Genomic DNA, 21,502 nt, shown 5'->3' on the forward strand with positions numbered 1-21,502 from the left:
AAATCACTTTAGAGAACAGCTGAAGAAGGGAGGGCAGGGTAAGCAAAAAGTAGTATTTCTTTTCCCAATGAAAAGAAGTGCAGGAAAGACAGGAAGAATTTTTTTTTCCTGGGTAACTGTGTATTGCCTCTTACTGACAGCACAGCACATTGCTAAGGTTACAGTTTAAACTGTGGAGTTTGTCCCTGTTTCCTAGAATTTTTAATGGGCGTGGGCAGTCATGGCTTGTCTTGTTAAGGAGCAGTGGTTTTCCACTTCATCCCGCAGTTTTATACAGCCTGTGTCATCATTACAGCACAAGAAATAATTAGTCCTGGAAAAAAACTTTTTAACTTTTTTTTTCCTTAATTTTTTCTTCACAGGAGCTGAGCTAATTCTTTTAAAAATAAAAATGTCTCCAGTTAGTTTCCCACACCGAGAGTGTCACAAATTATGTCGATTCACCAAATTGGTGGCTGCCAGCAAATGGCTGAGAATTGCCAGATTCAGTTAAACACTTTGGCTCAGTTAACATCCTCCCATGGAAAAAAGTCATGGGATGGCCAAAAATCAGGCAGAATGATCTGCAGGCTCGAGCCACAGTTTCCACTGCATAGTGTGCTGAGGAATGTTGGGGGGTTGGGTCTGGACACCCACAGAGTCAGCAGGGATCACAGTCCTGCAAACCCACAGGGACTTTTGTGGGATGTTTTTCCTGTGGATTCTTTGGCCTTGAGGTATGCTTGGAAAACCATGTCACACACACGTAGGCCCTGATCGTGCCCGTGTGTTGTCCCTGGCTCTCCATCCCCTAAGGTTTCAAATGTGCCTTGGGGGAATTTACAGGTGCAGAGTGGGAATTTTGCAAAGCACTTCTGCCAGTGTCAACAGAAACTACGTAAAGAAAATGCCTGTGGCTTTTAGTGAGGAGGAATATTTTATCATTCTGGCAATGCCCTCTCCTCGAATAATTGCACTCTCTCAAAACATAAAGACATCTGTTTGCAGGCAACTTGCATTCAGTGCCTTTCATGGCACTAAAGGGATAGATAAGAGAATGTTACTTCATCCCTTCCTCCTCCTGTCAATATATGGACCAAAATATTGGATTTTTTGCTCCTTTCAACCCCTCTAAGGGAGGAGTTGGAGAAGATGACACAGTTATTTATCATGTGCAATTCAGAGTCCTCTATGGTTAGAAATTCTTCTCGCAGCATGAGTTTTCCAGAGGCTGTGTGGAAATGAAAGGATGCAGCTTTCTTTTAATTATTCTGGATTGTTCCTCCCAGTTTAATGTAGAATTTTATTTTTGTGTTGTCAAGGACATCAATACACAGTTCAAGGTTTGGGGGAGGGAGGATGGTGAGGAAAGTAATGAAAGATGTTTGTTCCCTTCTTTTGAAGATAAAATAGGCATCTACAAATGAAAACTTAATAGAGCTAATGCACGGAAATAATTTTACATTGGCTAAGAAAGTAAAGCTTCTCAACAGTGATATATTGGACATGTATATTCTGAAAGAAAAACAGACCTACAATATCACCAGATCATTGCTAACACTTTTAAACGTTATTTCTGTTTGCAGTATGTGACTGTGATTGATCATCCTCTTGCAGATGTGCTGTTACATCCCTCTTTTTCTTATTCTTCTGTCTACAGCAGGCATATTCAGACAGCCAAAATAAACAAGGGTGTTTCTTTAAGCTAGCTACCCCAAAAAAGAAAGAAGTTGCCAGGGAGAGAGATTCTTAACCCATTTCCCAGCCAGAAAAAAAACATTACCAGCAAAAATTATTTCCAGTCCATCCAAGTACAAAGTTCCACATTTAAGAAGCCAAGGATAACCAAAATCTCTTTCTCTCCCTCCCACTTCACTCTCTCTCATTTTTTTCCCCCTGTTCTTTTATTTGGCAAAATAGTTGAAGTCCTGTTTTTTTTAGGTTGTTGGTTTTTTTTTACTTTTTAGTATGTCTAATTCATTAATGTTGAGAATTGTCAAGTATGTCTCTGCTATAGTAAAAAGCTTACAAAAATTAATATTTTTTTCAGGTGAATTTTTATCTTCTTTGTATATTTTTTAATCTGTAACTGAGGCTAAACCATTTCCTATAAAAGCTCATGGGAACAGTATCCACCCCTTAAAGGACAGTGCAGTAAGCAATATTGATTTCTGTTGAATCACCCCCATTTTATAGAACAGTAATAGACAAAATCCAGCCCAGAGTCTGAACATTTTCTAAAAATTAAGCTAATTGAAAAAGCCAAATAAAGTTAGCAATCAACAATTATCCAGTTAAAGCAGGCAAGATCAAATAAATAAATAAGATTAAAGCTCTAGTGTCTATTATTAGCAGACTTGCAGAACGGAATTGAAAAATTCATCAGCCTCAGACAGTAGGTTGATAAGGTCTTCCTGCAGCTAGGCTGGAATTCAGCTATTGCTTTCTATCAACACAGTCATAGAAATAGAAGTTCCTTCTCATCCAAGTGTATCTGAATTTTTGCAGTTTAAAGAGGTAGGCATTTCCACTCTAATTAGACAGAAATCATTCTTGTCTTTGCCTCTGAGTGACAGCATGGTGACAGTTGGAAGACTTTGGCCCTGGTGTAGTTTACAAGCAATTACAAGCTGTACTACTGTGAAGCCACAGACACTGCAAAGCATTTGCAGTTAACAGTTAAGGAAGTGCAAGTCTCTAAAATGTACATAGTTTTATTTTCCACTTCCTGTAGCACAGATGATGCAGAATTCATAACAGATGTTGAATATGTTATCAAAATTACATGAAGGGGATGAGACATTGATCTTTGATCTCCATAGTGTCTGGGAAAATGTCACTGCTTTCCCATTGCTTTTTTACAATCTTGTATTCTGTATAGGTTTTTTACATTAATAGGTGTCCTACTGTAACAATGACAGTGAGAAATATAGCAGGGACTACAGTGATGACAATATGAAACATTCATAAGGCAGTGCTTGGAATGAAAACACATTTACACAAGTTTAAACCTGTCAGTCTGTGTCAAAGTCTTACACCATTAATAAAAATCTTCTGCTACCAACATTCTTCCAGTCTCAGATCATAGATCATTAGAGTCAATAGGAACTTTGCCATGTCTTTCTTTAAGCCTAGACCAAGATCTGAATGCTTTCATTACAGTTTCCACATCATCTATTTTCTTCTGAACTAATAAACTCGGTATATAATGAACACTTTAACTTAGTCATTATTAGGTGAGAATTTAGGCCCTATTTGTGGATAAGGAATACTGTCGTATCCACGTTATTAATGCTTAACATATATTCTGTTTTTAACATAGACACTATAACTGAAAGAATATTCCTGAAAGCTATTTACTTTTATCTTTGAGAAAAGCTCTGGAATGACTACAAACTTCCAAACCTAATCAAAACCACAAAGTGAGGTTTTTTATTGAAGATAAACTGATCATGAACATGGATTAGTCCCTCAGTTTTTAGCAGAATTGAATAGCAGTAGATCTATGCAATGGTCTAGAAGAATAAAAACCTTACCTGCATTCAGAACATTTGAAAATGCAAACAAACCACACAAAATAATTCTGAAAACTGAAAGGAAAGAAGGAAATTATGAGCAAACCTTATCCCTAAAGCCGTTGATGATGAAAGAAAAACTGTAAAGGCTACTGGGCACTAAAACTGCAGCTGATGAGGAAGAATCATAATGCATGATTTCATGAAACCACTTACTGGTAGCCCAGGAAATTTAATTTTACAAATTATATCCTAAACCATCATCTCTGCTAATTAAATTATGTTTCAGAATTGTAATCATCTTTGGAATTTCAATGCTGAGTTTAGCAATTTCACAGTAGCACCACAATATACCACGTGCAGGAGATTCTGCATAAAATAATTGTAATTTTCAAAAATTTAAGCCAGGAAAATTAATTTTACTTCACAGACTAAGTTTCTTTCTAAAATTTCAGGAAAAAGAATGATGAATTTTCAGTTAATAACCCTGACATTGTGTTAATCTTCTTATGTTTATACTTTCTTGCAAAACAACCCCATATAAATTCCTGAGCCGTTTTAAAACCCTTGAAAAAATATCCAGGAACCGAATCTTACAAACTAACTTGTGACTAGACTGCTGTTTAGAAACTTTTAAAAATTTGGGAAAACATGAGGGAATGAATTTTCAAATGTCCCGTGGGAGGACACTAAAATTCTATTCCACATAACGAAGCAGTAAAAAAACCCCAGAGAACTGATGATCACTAACCTTCAAAAAGGATGTCTTTCAGTCTCTTGTCCCAGGCATGTCACCTACAGCCTGAATATCACAGTCCTTGTACCCTTGGTAGCTGTGGATCCACAAAGTTTACATCTTTTCAGGGAATGTTTCACCAGCAGAAAAGAGTTGTAAGACCTATAGTAGCAATAGACTGGTGATCTTAATAGAAAAGCATTGCTGAGGTACATATTTTATATCAGATATTCCTTTTGACATTGCTGTAGACACTGCCAATCTTAATGCCATAATGTCACAGCACTCAAACCAAAATTAATGGGGATCATTTGACTAAATGTTGGTGGCTGTTAGGCAATAGAAGGGAAGGGAAGGGAAGGGAAGGAAGGGAAGGGAAGGGAAGGGAAGGGAAGGGAAGGGAAGGGAAGGGAAGGGAAGGGAAGGGAAGGGAAGGGAAGGGAAGGGAAGGGAAGGGAAGGGAAGAAGAAAAGAAAGGAAAGGACAAATGCTGGATAATTTTACGGCACATTTAATTGTATCTTAGAGCTGACATCTAAAATAGGTCAGTCATTCTTGCCCTGAAAATGACAATTTCTCTGTATTTAATCAAACAGGAATCTGAAGTGTCTACATATGTGAATGTTTTCAAGTATCTACTATTTAATAATATGAGCCCAACTAGTCTTTTTGCATGTTTTGTTTTTTTTTCGTTGGTATTGTTGCAGGTACTGCAAAGAATATAACTTTTTTTTTTTAGTAAGAGAAGCTATTGAAAACCTCGTCTTACTTTTGGAAAACATAGACAAAGTTACAAATGGAGATGTAAAGAACCTATCCCTGCATCTTTCTGCAAATAGTCACAGTTTCTAAGGGTATAAGGAAAAAGACACTAAAGATCAATGAAGTCTGAGGTTGAAGATAAGCTGCACCTTACTAAACATCACTGTTATTTTTGAATGCAATCTGAAACTGTATTTTCATGTTTGAACCCTAGTTTTAACTTTCCTTCTTGCATAGAATTACTCATAGAGGAGTCTAACTCTACAGTGCAATCAGGAATTAGCATGGGCAGAGTGAAATAGGAATTATGCAAGGACAGAAAATTGTAGCTCACAGTAAGAAGCAAAAATATTCTTATATTCAGTGTGAATCCAGAAACGCAATCTGAATTCCACAAAGTCCACTTGGGATAAAAATGAAAGCCCAATGTATTGTAATAACATTAGGAAGTTCATTTAAATGGATTTAAATTGTAACTGTGGTTGTAGGTAGCTATTATGCATATAGTCCAAATTCTACTGATGGAACTTTATAACTCTTTATATTCCTGCATCACAGGAATATAAAGAAAATTTGATCAGTTTTAACTTTCTTCATCATGAGATTGTTTTCCATTATGTTTCTGACTAACACTATGTTAATGGGACTAGCAGTCATGTTGAAACTGCTGATCTTTCTGTTCATCTTTTGCATGCACCCACTCTCCATTTGCACCCGTTTTCTTTCACCAAAGTTTAAAAAACAGCAAATCCCTTTCCATCTCTACACAAGGCAGAGAAGCTTTTTCCTCCTTGGGTGGAGGATGAACATGCCAGCAGAGCCCTGCAGCACAGCACACTGGGGCAGGGTACCCGCCACAGCTGGAAGAAAGCTGCATCCTCTGAGTTCTCCGACTTTGTTTGTGGGCTAACCTCCAGCTGCTAGCCTGACCTTGGGATGCCACTGCATACTTTTGTCCTTTCTAGCATCTGACAGCTTTCTGAAATAATGCCTACAATACAACAACAAAAATACTATGTTTGATATATAGCAGGAGTCCATTGTATCTGCTCTTGAGAAGTGATTAATCTCATCACAGTTCCCTACTCTCTGTGTGTACCATAAGTTTTAGAGGGGACAGACTTGCAGGTTTCCAACTGCTTCTCAAAGTCAAATATCTAGAATAAAAAGGATTTATTTTTCATAGTATTTAAATTTTCTGTGGTAAATGCTAAAGAAGTCTTAGACAAATCTCTTTGACCTTTGCAGGTGTGTTCTCCTGTTTTTTAATCAGTTCTCCTGTGATCCTAAGCTTCATGGTTTTGCAAAGATGGACATGAAGTGTGAAGTGAAGAGATACTTGGTTTAAAATAATTGCTTACCCTAGGCACAATACAGCATAAAAGATCTCTGCCTGCTGGTGGTGACACAGCTTCTCTTGGTAACTGCAGACTGTGGACACAGGTACTGAGCTCTTCTCTGAGAAGATGTGCATGAAAGGAGTCAGGGCATATCAGAGAGGGAATGTGTGAAAGCTCTATACTTCATTTCAGAGAAAAAGTTGCAGACAGATCATCTGGGAGCAAAATGTACTCCTTTGAAGACTCAGCATCTTGTCCTTTATTGTCATTAAATAACTAACACATTCAAAAACATGGTCTTGGGACTCTAAAAATAGATTCAGATTGCTGACCCTTCTTTTCCAAGGTATTAAAATTCAGATACTCAGAAAAATAGAAATTCTTCATGTTCCAATACCGTATTTTTTAGGAAAAATAAAAAATTACAATAAAATAAAAATTAAAATAAAATGTACTATAAACACCTAATCAAAAAATTCATAAGCTTTAGAAATGGGACTAAAGATGCCAAAAAGGAAGTGTGATGACTGTTCTTTGCCATGATATTTTTGTGACATAAAACTATTAATGTTCATGCTTAATTAATATTATTCAAGATGGCTTAAGTTGAAAGCTCACTATGACATGTATAACCCACTTTTCCAAATACATTTGCTTATGATTGTCCTCACTAACATGAAAAACTTTTCAGAAAGGGAAGTGTCATAGTAAATATATTACAAGCTTTGAAAACTATAACATCATTGAGCTGCTGAAAGCCTCCCCTGCTCTTTCTTCAAAGACAGATTATTAATGTACAATAGTACAACCTTTCATATAAGTTCTTCATAATGAATGCAGTAGTTTTGATATAAAATTACTTCTTCCATAGTAATGTTTTACTGAATATGTATTCATAACTGCATATATTCATGAAAGATAGAACAAAATGTTCTAGTATGGGGTTGTGACACAATTGAAATTCTAATTTTAAATTAGGTCAAAACATATAAGAAAAGGCTTCAGTGTGTGTAAGTTGATGCAGTAATTTCTATATGACTCATTCAAATCCTACCTCAAAGGGTAATTGTTATAACCATTCATGATGAGAAAGTCTATCAACTGCTTTTCAATGCTTTAGGAGGTTTGTGGCAATTATTTCTCTTAATAAGTTCCTTTTTATTTCAGTAGCATATTGATTAAGAACAAAGAACTACTTAAAAATAGTAATGCTGTTATCCTTAGAGTGCAAAAGACACTTTTTCCCCATTTTTACTCCAATTCATCACTACAAATATTTAAGATATTTATTTACTCTTTTTCTCTTTCCAAATTATAAAAGCATGTAAAATCAAATAAGACATTTTAAATTGTTACTGTAAATGTCTTCAGATTCTGGGATGTAGTTTATAATAGTTTTATTCCTTCTTAAAAAAAAAAAATAAGGAAAATCCTCTGAAGTGGAATTTGAATTGGTGGCTGTAGATGCACTGCCAGCAGATATTTTTTGCCTCCAGTTTGTCTCTCAGCTCTCAGGGTCATTCCCCTGCCACTTTGCAGGATGGAGGAACTATATCAGCTTGTATCAGATAAAGTCAGACACCTTTGTGCTCTGTGGAACCTGCCTGCCTGCCAAGGATGAGTGAGGGCACACACGAGATCTCCTGCTGGCAGCGGCCAAGGGATGGTAACCTGTGACTGGAAGGAAGCAACAAATTGCCTTGGGGCAGAGGGCAGGGAAAGGAACAGAAATGTGACCATCAGGCGGGACTGCAAAGCCAGGCCTTTGACACAGGCTCCTAAATCTAAAGCTGGGCGATCAAAAACTAATGTGCAGTACTTGGTTTCGGTGAGAATTGCAGAGCAGAGTGCACTTTAAAACAGGCTATATATATGGATAGAAAATAATACCATTCAACATCAGTTGTTTCAATCTAGCCAGTATGAACAACACCTAAGCTGCACATGCTCCAAGGTACTCAACTAGGCTTCTTTTACAGTCAATGAAGAGAAATGAACACCTTGAAAAGTGCAATTCATCCTTTGCTGTTAAAGATTTCTACCATATGTGATTTAGCCTTTGGGGTACCTTTCTCTCCAGAGACCTCAAAGTCAGCACAGAATTCTTACTATTTGAAGAACTTAAGTTTGATGGAAGGAATCCCACTCAAATTTATCATGGGCAGCTGTTATTCCAGTTTTGAACAGAAATATTTACAGGGTAAATTAATCTTGGATGAAAATAGTAAGTTATTTTGCATATTGCTGCATATCTGAAAATCAAGTGTATATTTTAAGAAAAAAAAATCTGGAAAGCATTCTTCGGATAGTCTCTTCAGGAAGTCTTACAAAAAGACAGCTAAAACCGTGAGCAGTAAAAATTACTATGTTTTAAACACATAGGCTGTATTTTTGATAAGACTTTACCCTGAGGATGTAGCTCTTTCTCTCTTTTCTTCTAGCACTGATGTCTGTGTCAATGAGATTTTGATTGCTCAGCTGAGGTTTTTGTCTAACTCAACCGAGCTCTCTACTATATTGTAAACTAATTTAAATCTTGGCAAAGAAGGTATAAGGTACTTATAGTAAAGTGAAGATCTGATCAAGAATTCACTGCCAGAAATGACAGGGGTTTTGGGCAATAACACAAGCCTTCTAAGAAGATAGTGTATGACTAATTCCATTTTACACTTATTTTTCACAAAATAACTGATTCTCTAAGATATAGGAAACTAATGGAGAGTCAGTCTTCCTACAGAATTTTTTAGCATTGTCAGCGGCACAACTTCTTGGACTAACTAATGTCCACAGATTACTCTTTTACAGATTTACTTGACAGTTTCAGAACAATCTGATTAAATACTGGGCATTGAGATAAGATTTAATATACTACTTCAGGTAGCTACTGCATCTTCTTAAATCACCTACGCTTTTGAATGATGACTGCATACCCTCCTGATGAAAAAAAACTTCATGCTCTGATCATATGATGAATTTTTCTAATCTGTAAAATTCAACACATCAATTAATCAACTAAATAGCTCTTTTGTATCAACACCCATGAGTGTTTTCCCAAAGTGTGGTTAACATGCTTTTAGGTGAGACTAAGCCAGAAACAATGGCAACGTTTAGGAAAAGAAAAAAAAAAAAAAGACTAGGGGGATTCTACCATGATGCAGAAAGAAGCCATGGAAAAAGTAGTGTCTCATAAAATAGCATCATTACATGAAATGGTGGCAAATGGTGGCAGCTTGATGCCAAAGCAAAAGAGAAAGTTGGGCTGTTGACTGGAGACATCTTAGACACAGTCACAAAGTGCACACCTCAAGGGCAGCATGAGAGGGAGATCCAAGATGCTAAAGATTTATACTTTCAATTGTCAGCTTCTTATGAGAATTATAGAGATGATAAACTACTCCACATGCACTATTTCTGATAACTCTATCCTTTGTTGGTAATTTGGGATGTTTTTGAGCTTTACTGCAAATAGTTCAAAGATTATGAGTTCAGAGAAAGTGTTGATGACAGCCCAGTTTAATTTCTATCTCATTTAAGTAAATCATTCAAACGTACTCACCTAGGGTGAATGTACTCACCTTTCTTTCACATAGACTCATATGCTAATATTAATAAAGAAGACCATGGCTTTTACAGGGAAAAATAATCTTCTTTATTAGTATTAATCTTTATTTTAATATAGTTAACTCAGAAAGCATGTTGTTAATAGCAGCAAGGCTGTGGGCTTGATTCCTCTATGGGTCATTCATTTAAGAGTTGAACCTGATGATTGCTGTGGTTTTCTTCCAACTCAGAATATTGTGTGACTCTGTGACTCTGTATAGATGAGTAGGATGGGGAAAAAAAAGAGCTCTTTCGTTTCTTCTAAAGCTACCAAGTAGTCCTATAAAAGTTACTCCTTATTCTATCACTATCAAAAATTTAACTACGTGCAGAAGTGTTTCCTTCCAGAGGCTGGCAATAAAAAAGAAAACTAAAAATAAATTCTCAGCTTCTCAAGTATTTTCAGGAAAAAAAAATTATTTATTATTTGAAATATTTTATTAAGTTGCAAAAAAAAAATTGGAAGAAAATTAAAACAGGATTTTTTTGTTTGATTTGAAATCTAGAATTTTGATTTAATGTAAACATTAATGTTTCACTTTCAAAATCTTGAAATAAAAATGTTTTTTTTTCTCAGTATTATTGCTTTTAGGTACATTAAAAAACCATCTTTTCTCAGTTCTGGCCATCCTCTAATTTCTGATCCTTTTGCCACATCCTAAACAAGGCAATATATATCTACTCTGGAAAATTTTTAACTCTAAAGTCTTCATCCAGACTAAATTGAGTTAAATATTGGATACACGAATCACATAACTTAGAAACTTGGTCACTTCCCTGGATTTCTTCTATTGAACGTGAAAATATCATGGCAGACTTCAAATAAGCTGAAATACTCTTTGGGACACATAATTCTCTGAATGGGTAGTTTAAAGTAATGAATAACGAATCCTTCTTTGCCTGAATTTGGTGGCTAAAATTTAGGTTGAAAGGTATGTCTTAAGTAGCTGATAAACTACAGTTGTTTGGGGTTTCTTTTGATAATAAACATTATTTTTTCCCACTGTAGTGAGTACATATTTTCCTGTTTTCCCTATACTATTTCAATTCTGCATTGCAAAGTGCATTAAAAATACTGAGCATTATTTATCCATTTTCAATAAAGTCCAATTCTGTAGCACACACAAACTTAAAAAAAGTGTACCAAACTTTGTCCATTAGGGTTTTGCATTAAAGTATGACTACATTATTTCACTATTAATGATGTAAATAAACATTTACTTGTTTCTCTTCAAATCAAGTTGCCTTCTTCAAGAGCAGCCAAGGACTGGCAGTCTTATAGCTGCTTATCCTGAATCTCTTATCCACCAAGTTGTTTGAAATGTTTCTATTTATTATTCTTCTACTGTTTTTAGAGTTTATATATATGACTCTGTCTGTTACAACAATTGAAAATTTTTGTTTCTATTGATCAATGTTTGAGAAATGTGTGATTCATCAACTTCATTCTTCTTTGATTCATCAACTTCATTCTTCTTTGCAAAAATAACTTGGATTCATGTCTGAAATGTAACAAATTTCAAAAGACAGATTAAGCAAAATTTACAGCTCCCTGCCTGACCTAGAATCCAAACTTATATTTTTTTTCATTTCTGAAAGAACATCTCTCTTTTTCCTGTTGCTGTATAAATTCATACAAAACAGGGATAAAATGCCTGGGTTTTGATCCTGCTGTTCAGCCCCTGTGGACACCACTGATCCCATTGCCAGATCATGGCCCAACTGAATAAGCACAGGAAACAATGAACTGACTGAACACAAAAGGCTGCCACTGATCTCTGTGGGTGTTTTGCCTCAATGAAAATGAGTCCTTAACTAATAGAATCAGAGCTCTAAAGCTTCAATAAATATGCATGCCTGGGGCTGCTAATTGTTTTTAATTTTCAACATTTGAAAAGTATATTTATTTTTTTTTTAACTAGAGAAACAAAAAGAGGAGGAGGAGAACATTGGATTTGTGGGTGAATCATTTTTTCCCACCTAGATTCAGTATTTTTAATAATACGTAGCACTGCAAAATACTAATTTCAAGACTTGAAGAAAAAATAGTAATACTGTGTAGGGGTAGAATAGTATTAAATAATAAGGAAATTATAAATTTATAACACCTAGGCCTAGGATTAAAGAGTTTGGCCTTCCTTAAGATTTTTGATTGGTCAGTCTGTTAGCAATGTGTTTTGTGACTCTGTCTTATTACAACTTCTATGCTCTACTTTACTGATTTGTATGTATAAGAGTGATATAAATTGTGCCTACTCCTTACATTGAAAAGTTTGGTGGCAGTTTTTATGGAGTGTTCTGAGACAATTTGATTGAGATAATTATTTTATGCATGATTTCAATGGACAACAAATAGAGTTATTTACAAGATAAATCTACTTTTGGCATGATTATTAATTTCACTCCTTTAGAAGAGATTAAGAAGCACTCAAGGTAAATTTCATGGGGCATTCAATAATTTTGTTAATATAATACAGTTAAAACCAGGACACTGAAAACTTCCTGATTTTCAGAGAAGGAAAAAGTCATTTCACAGAAAATTCAGTCTGCTTGAGGCTGATCTTGTCTTTCTCCTACTTCTGATTAAAGATTATGGCCACCATTATCCATAGTCATGTGTTTGGTACTTCTACTCACCTTCTTCTTTTTCCTGGTTTGCAATGTGGTGGGTCACATTATGACAGCTTTTCTGTCAGCCTTGAACAGTTCTGCTCCTGCAAGAGCACTTTGTATGGTTGGTTGCATGGGTCTGTATTATTCTTCTTCTTTATGCATACTAGAATTTACAATGGAATTGTGAAGGAATTATAGAAGATTATAGAGGAAGCCTAAGCGTGTATTTTGGATTGCATGCTTAAGTTGAAGATATCTAATGTTTATCCAGCTTCTGTTTGGAATCAGACTGTTCCAATTGAAATCTTTACTTAGCAACAAACTTGTTAAGACTGGGAGCAAGAAAATTAGACACGAAACAGAAAAAACTAATAATTGTGAATTCTGACTGATATCCACTATGTGTAAGAGGGAATTAAGGAATATTTAATACAGAATACTTCTAGAAGTCTTCTGTGGAAAAAAAAAAGACAGATATTACAAGCAATAATTTTCAGTTCTACGTGTGCTATTACACATTAATAAATCATGCAAATTAATATATATTTCACCTCATCACAGCAACATTTCATTAAGAACCTCATTACAGACTAATACTTCTCATTATTGTCAGGATGCAAATCAACAGATCTCAATGGTCAGTAATAAAATAAAAATAAAGAAACCCAGGAGATGTTTCTGATGTAGTATTCCTCCATCACAAGTAGAAGTGGAAATCTCAGCTTTCTAATTGCTCCAGTTGTGTTCTCCCAGTTTACCTTTACTACTCCAATTTGCACTGTGAGACAAACAGAAGAAATATTAATGTTGAGAATGGGCCCAGTAAAAGAAAAAGTTTTTCAGTTAGATGTGGTCTCATCTTGTTCCTCAGGTAGCTCTGTACATGTTAGTGCCATGCAGGTGATAGGACTTTCAGCTGCACTCTCTGCTTCCAACCCGAGTGAAAATCATTAAATTCAGAGTAACATCCTTAAAAAGTGTAATTTTAGTGAATTTACTGTATACTGTATCAGCTGTGGGACAGCAGATGCAAAAGATATGGCTTAGTGAGTTGTACCATTTGGAAAAACTGCAGGTATATAATTACTTGTTTGCCCATTAGAAGTTGATTTGATATTTAGGCATACTATATTTTTATACCACATGTGATGATGTGTTTATTTTGTTACCAAGATTGCTTCCTTGAGGGTGACTCACTGAGAAAGCTAAAAAAAATGCATAATTGCATTAATTTTCTTTGGCTCACTTTCACCTGTGCTTTAGCAAGTTTGGTAATTAACAATAAATTCTTTTTTTCCTTCTTACATACAATAGTAAAAGCTGAATCCTTTACTTTTCTTTAAGGCATGATTTTTCCTCTTGCAGTTTTAGAAATTTATCTTATGTGTGTATGTGTGTTTCTCTACATATGTGGACTGTTAACAGTTTCTGACCTGGTAAGGCCATCAGGCAGGAGAATAAGGTGACACATTCATGGACAAGCATGTCCTAACTTGATAAGATTAATGAATTACCCCAGTGCTCATACTTAACTTTGATTCAGTAAAGTATCACATACCTCTCTATGTTTGATATATAGACAAAATCTCTACAGAAAGAATAGGATATTAAGAACTAAAAAGAAAAAAGAAGAAAAAAAAAACAAAAAACAAACAACCAACCAAAAAAACCTAGCCAGATGCTACACCTTAGGGAAAACTCTTAAGGACTATGCAACACAGACACTATCCAAATCCTACCAGAGGAACATAATCCTAAAATTGGCCTTCTTAAACAGGTTATCAGTTTCAGAAAACCTGAAGGAGGAAGCTCACTTCAGTGGAGATTAAAGGAACTCTGTGTTGATGCTGTCATCTGAAACAAGTACATGGTTTGTTATCAGATGACTCACAGAACCTGCAGATTCTCACAGAATAGCATTGAAAGATTTGCCACCTTGATCAAAATGTTGCAAGCATTTACACTCAGCAAAAAATTTGTTTAGATTTTAAATAAATGCTTTTTCTTTTTTCAGTGTCCTTTATTTGATAGCAATGTTTCTCAATAGCAGTTTAAACAGCTATCATGTAGTCCACGTAATAAAATATGGATTCTATCATGTTTTTCTGAAGACATTGTTTCCTCACACTTTTACAAAGAAAAAGCAGCAGAGATAGAAATAAATTGATTTTCTTAAATATTTTTTATTTCAAATTTTATGTATATAGATGGAACTTGCAAGTTGAAATTAATTTTGTTCTACTGTTACCCATATACAGAGTACAGGCAAATAAGCATTAATATGTATCCTTGTCTATTCATTACATTAATGAAAATAGTCTGCATAAGGCCTTGGACAAAATAAATGAGCAAACTCTGGACTGCACAAAATTGCTGCTTTATTAGGCTAGCTGTAAATGACTGCCACTCTGGAATGAAGAGAAACCAACAGAGTAAGTCCAGGGATTACTTTGAGCTGCATTTCTTTCTTGGCTGCCGTACGTCTTTCCCTCAAATCCAGTGGAATCCAGTTTCCCATTGAACATGCAGGAAAAAACACAAAAGAAACAAAGGTGAAAGGTAACTGAGAACTAAGGTGAAAGTAGAATAGAAAATAGAAAACTGAAAAATCAGTTATAGATTAAAGCATTACTAATAAACAACAACAACAAAATCCTCTGGAAAGGAATCAGGTTGTGCTGCATGTCTGGCAAGAACCCAAAGCTCTTACATCAATGACATCTTTCTGTGACTCCAAGTTGTCATTTAACCCCAGCTGGCAACTCAGCCCCATGAGCCACTCACTCACCTCACCCAGTGGGAAGAGAATTGAAAGGTCAATGGGAGAAAACTCACGAGTTGAGAAAAAGAGAGTTTAATAGGTAAAGCAAAAGCACACACACAAATGAAGCAAAACGAGGAATTAATTCACCACTTCCCATGGGCAGGCAGGTGTTCAGCTATGCCCAGGAAAGGAGTGCTCTGTTATGTGTAGTGGTGACTTGGCAAGACAGCCTCCACTCTGAATGTCCTCCCCTTTCCCATCTTCTCCCAGCTTTCTATGCTGATTGTGACGCCATATGGTATGGATTATCTCTTGGTCAGATGGGATCAGCTGGTCAGGAAGTATCCCCTCCCAACATCTTGTGCATCCCAACCTCCTCACTGGTGGGGTGAGAAGCAGAAAAGACTTTGTGTAAGAATTTCTCAATGATAACAAAAATACCCTTTGTTATCAACATTTATTTGAACACCAATCCAAATCATATTACACTATGCTACCTATCGAGAAGGAACCAACACATTGCAATTTTCAAAGATCTTTTCAGATAAGTGCATTAAAAACTATATATTCACTGTCCTTTAATGAAAATCATCTGGGACATGCAAAAAAAAAAGGTTTTGGGAAGCAAAGCAAATATTGTTAGAGCTGCCATCTGGTAGAATAACAGCTGATCAGAGAAAGGTAGCAGAAACATGAGGAGGTGGCACTCACAGAAAAAGACAACTCTCAATTTGCAGGAGGATATTACCCTTATTGTAAGTGAAATCTTTATCCCACAGAGTGAATTGAATTTCAAAGATTTCATATCCCTTTTTTCAAGAAGTTTTAAGAGTTGCCTACAATAAACGATAATCGCTTTGACTTTCCTTCATTGTTAAAAAGTCATGTTCAAAAAGCATGGCTTTATTCTTTATCAAAGCACATGGCTTGCTAGCTCACAGGAGATTTAAGAGGTCTTTTTAGCTTGGTTAACATTACTGTGAATCTCTGCACATAAAAAATTTCACAATTGATGAATAGTGAATTGGTGAAAGTATTTGAAACCCAAAACACATTAGGGGGTTACGAATCATTAGAAGCCTGGATTCAGATTAACTCCTACAACTATGTTACCATCAGTGCAGTTAATGTTGATGAATTTGCACTTCTACGATAGTGCTAAGATCTGCTAGAAATGCTGGAAAGGGAGTGATTTGAGACGGTGTTTATCCTACAGCTGTCATTGGAACATCTGTGGTGGTCAAGATAGAAACAGGGGTCAAAACATACTAAGAAGAGGTGATAGGTGGTCAAAATATTTGTGCTATAAGAACATACATCAGGGAGAAATGTTGCACTGGAAAACTGCATTTACCACAAATGCTTTTTGTAATTCACAGGGAATAGATTAAACCCCATGGCTTTCCCAGGTCAATATTAGTTTTATCAGTTGTAGCAGGACAGGAAAAGCCTTACATTTATGGGTGAAAACTATGCTTTTCTTGCAGAGAACAACTGAAAGAGGTAAATGATATTTAAAGATTCCAAATAGGTAGTAACAAATGCATTTCATTCTATTAGCAAAACTGACAGTTTGCTAACTTTTCATTTTAAAACCCTCTTTTTGTTTTACTGGGAAAAGGACTACTTTTTGTTGATTGTCTTTCTGCATTGTAGTTGGAATAAAAGAACGTACAAATACATGGATGAGAAGTTATGGAATTTAAGGTTATTATACACTTGCTGAATTTAGAGCAACAATTCATCATTTCATGAAATGTTTTTTGAAACATCTAGGTACTATAAATGTATGGCTTATTGATCATAAAATTGATAAATGTGTTAATATTTTATAGGAGAAAGCTAATGTATCTTGCAAATGACAACAGGACAAGCTGTCAGCTGCACTTTTCTTAGTTGCAGTAGAGCATAGGTTTTGCCATTGGACCCTGCTGTTTGAAAGATTAAATGTTTTACAGGCACACACCCCAGCTCCTTTCAGAATGTGCTGTCACTGATCATACTTCAGGCAAAACTCCTGCAGCGTGTTCTGGATGAAGCTCCCAATACATATTTGATTGCTGTTGCCATGTGTTCAATGTTTGTGGAAAATCTTAGTTCAGATACTTGTGAAGATGCCAGGCAAAAAACTGCTGAAGGAAATCCAAGAGATTTCAATCAGAATAAACAAAAAGCATGAGGGTGATTAAAGTACATCTAACAATTGATTTATGAATCAGAATGTAGAGACACAGAAAACAATGTAAATCATTTATCACCCTTTTATTATAGTAAGCACACAAAGGGCAATAGAGACTCCACAGAAGACATAAATCAAGATGCCTGTCTGAAAAAGATGAAAGTATAAATTTTAAAAAAGGCATTGAAAGTGATGGCAATTTGGAGGGGTTGAGTAAGGGTTACATTTGATTGATCACATGCTAATCCTTTTTGGACATTTCAAGATTGTGGATATTCTTTTTATAATATATAAAATACGAGTGAAGTAGAGAAGCTAATACCCATTCTTAACTTCTCTGTTGTGAGACATTGAGGATAAGTAAATTTCCCACGGACTTAAAAAGATAAGAGCAGGTGAAAGCAGTTTCCATGTGAAAGAAAGCAACCTATGAAGAATATATGTCACTTAAAGTAGAAGTACTCATAAAGTCATGAAAAGACATTTTATTTCATTTGGGTTCTGTGTATTTTTTTTATTTTACTTTTACTTTTTTGTTGTTTTTTTTTTTTTTGTTTGTTTTTTAATGAGAAATTCCTGATGAGGGGAAGCTTCTTGTGCAGCTGGAAGCAATGAAAAAATTCTGTATTTCTTCCTTAGGACCATAGCCATGCATAGCCACTATGACTTATTTCACTTACTAAAATATACTTAAAAAACAAGACAGAAATTTGACTGGGAGGCCATTATTTTTACATGATTGTCATAAAAGAGTTCTTTCAAAACTTTCACGGACATTTCCTTCTTTAAGAACCCCAGGGTGGCCCTTGGCTCCCCATTCCCTGACCCCACTGTTGAGCACCTCCATCTTGCTACTTCTTGGCTCTTGGCCTAAAAGGATCACGTAAGACACTGCAGACAGAGCCAGTCTTAAGTGCATAGCAGAGAGCCAAGAGATAATATTAAGGAAACAAACCAACAAACTTTTAGAGTTAGTTATCAGAAGAAGCTGTTTAGAAATTCTCCATCTGTGGCAGTACCCAAAACTTGAGGAACTATCTCTAATACTGAAGATAACCATTCTTAGAAGAGGATATTGGACCAGCTGACCTTCAATAGTCAGCGATTTATTTTTTTTTTCCTTTTGTATGATCATTAAATGGATTAGCTATTCCTGACTAAATAAGCCTAAGTAAGATACACACCAAGCCTTCAAGCTGGAAATAGCTCATGAGTGCTAATATGCAATAGGATTTCCTGACAAACTTACATTTAGTTCAATAAGTGGATCAGATATCCCCAAATATTCTTCAAAAATATAAATATGAAATCCAAATATACAGCTTTGTCTCCCCATGTATGATTAACTATGTTATACTTTTTCTTGGCTTCATGAACTCAGATACTAGCAGAAAGCATTAAGCCCATTTTATCTCTCAAAATTCTTTGTCTTAACATTAGTCCTTTTAAGGTCTCTTGAAATGAGTTTGGTCAAGAACTCACAAAGGATCCATACATAATAAAAATAAAATTAAGCAGTCATTAAAATTTAAAAGAAATCTCATACGATAGTTTTCTAAAGAAATCGGCTTAAATTTTCTTACTAGCAGAGACAAGATGTTGGTGTGTTTGTGAATAAGTATCAATGTAAGACTTTCCCAGCTTCTAGTATTTAAGGCCAACTAAATGTTGTAAACTGCCATACAGAAATAAGAACCACAGAAGGCCTATTGCCCTGATACATTCTGGAGCCAAAAAGCTCAATAGAAAAACTTAAGATGAGTTATTTTCTTCTCTGTACAAATAAAGCAAAGCTCCAAAGTACGAAAAATGTTCAATTATTAAATCTGTCCCTGAGCCAAATTTCTGTTTCTTGGAGAAAAAAGCCAAATTTCTGTTTCCATACTTTTAATAGACTTTTGACGTTCTATTCCTAAGGCAGGAATATGACTGCAAATTATTAGAGATAATGTGTCCAACATGAATGCAGAATTTTAGAGAAGGGCTGCAAAGTCTAATTCCACTTTCAGAGCTAAATTTTATGGAGGAAATTCTTCCAAAATTTCCGTTGAGACATTTCATTTATAAGACTGATAATTCTACAAGTTTTAAATTCAAGTGAAAATAAACTGCAATTTCCAGATTTCTTCTTTGAAAAAATATGTCAAAACAACACTGGTTCCACAAATTTCACAATTCCACAATATGGTTTTACAAATTTCATTTTAGATTGCATATTGACCAAGTAATATTGTTATTTTATCACTTGATGAAAGAAAAATTTCAAGCCAGTTGAACAAAGTGGCAGTTACAGGGACCAGAGTTTGAAATTAGCATCTGTCTAATTGATGACACTCGGTGGAACCAGTATCACATTATAGGGGATGTAGCTGCACTCCACAGCGCTGTCAGACACGCTTAATCTGTTCCACCACCTCGCACCACGCAGAGACATTAGCTCTATTCAATGCTACAGCCCTGCTGTTTTAATGTGATAGCTTCCAAGGGCTCAGCTGGTGCTTCCATGTGATACTGTACTGAACATTGCTGCACTGGGAAGCTTGGACATTGCTCACTTTAGAAATAACCTTTGAATACTATTTCTCTCTCAGTACAGAAGAATAAAGGAAACATAGTTGACTTCATCCCTACTACTTGTCAGATGCTAAAAATATTAACAAGATAAATTATGGTTTTAAAATATGGTATAAGAAATGCCATAGTTTTTTCAATAATAATGGTGTTTACATACACCTATATAGAATATAATTTTAAACAATTTTTTTAATACAGTTGTGGTTACAGAGGAAAGAGATGGAGATATTAGCACTGTTTCATTCCATACCATCCACAGCATGGCCATGGTGAGGTTTCAGCAGAAAGGAGCTGATGCCAGAAATGGAAGGGTTTCCATCTTTTGTCTGGCTTAAGGCAGGGTGTATACAGCCATCGGGTCAGTTTGGCAGGTCAAGCCCCTTTCTGCTACCAGTGGCTCCTTTTCCCATTCCTCTGAGCTGAGGAAGGTGCTGAAAGACAGTGCTGGTAAGCCCAGGATATTCTTCTGAGAAAAAGAAAAGGGAAAGAGCAACAGTGGTACAGAGTGAGCACCAGCAAAGCCCCGTGGAGCAGGACTCCACCACTGCCACCACTAGAACCACCAAGCACTCCAGTCCCACTTCTGCAAGGTCAGGCCCAGGACAAGATTCCCCTAATCTGTTTCAGACCTCTGTCATGTCCCACCTGGTTTTGTCCTTATTTTTCCATTGTTTTTAGGCTAGGTAGGGAGGAAAGTTAAGCTGTGAGGCTCCCTGACATACTGGCTTTCTTTTCCCATAGACTATGTGGCCAGGGCAGGGCCAGTTGTCATTTTGCCTTTGTCTGGGAAACCACACTGGGTATTGTCTTCAAGAAAAATTTTTGTTTGCTCAGTGGTGAATATCCTTTTGTAGGTAAAACACTCTTCCTTTTCTGTGGGATCACAGCACATCGTTCCCAATGTCCAGAGATGCCAGGAGAACCCTTGGGGGTCTCGGAAATCCTGGAATGTTGCCAAGAGTGTTTGGTGGCTTGATTTTTGATCCATCCACAGAAGTAACAAGAGTTTGAGGACATGAGAATCACTTTAGAGTGAAGGGTGTAAAAGGGACACATTTAGAGGGTGAAATATAAACTTTAAGGTTTTTGGTACAGGGGGGTTATGGAGACAAGATGGAGGGATCAGGGCGTGTCTCGTCCTTCTTCTTTCTTCTTCTTGTCCTCCATCTCCTGTGGTGATGTTGGCACTTGGGGATTGGTTTATGGTGAAGGTGCACTTGCTAACATGGGTGAAAAGTATTGGAAAATAAAGGTAAATATAATGTACATAGATTTTAGTATAAAAAGACATGACCGCCCCGTGGGTGGTCAGAGTGCCTGTGGCTGCCTTGCAGATCAGACCTTTGTTGGGCAGACAGAAAATTTTGTAGATAAGAAATAATAAACAATCTGAAGACCGAAAAGCTGAAGAGTCCAGACTCGTCCTTTGAAACGCGTGCC

The sequence above is a fragment of the Molothrus ater genome, chromosome 1 (assembly GCF_012460135.2).
Source record: "Molothrus ater isolate BHLD 08-10-18 breed brown headed cowbird chromosome 1, BPBGC_Mater_1.1, whole genome shotgun sequence".
Taxonomy (NCBI): domain Eukaryota; kingdom Metazoa; phylum Chordata; class Aves; order Passeriformes; family Icteridae; genus Molothrus; species Molothrus ater.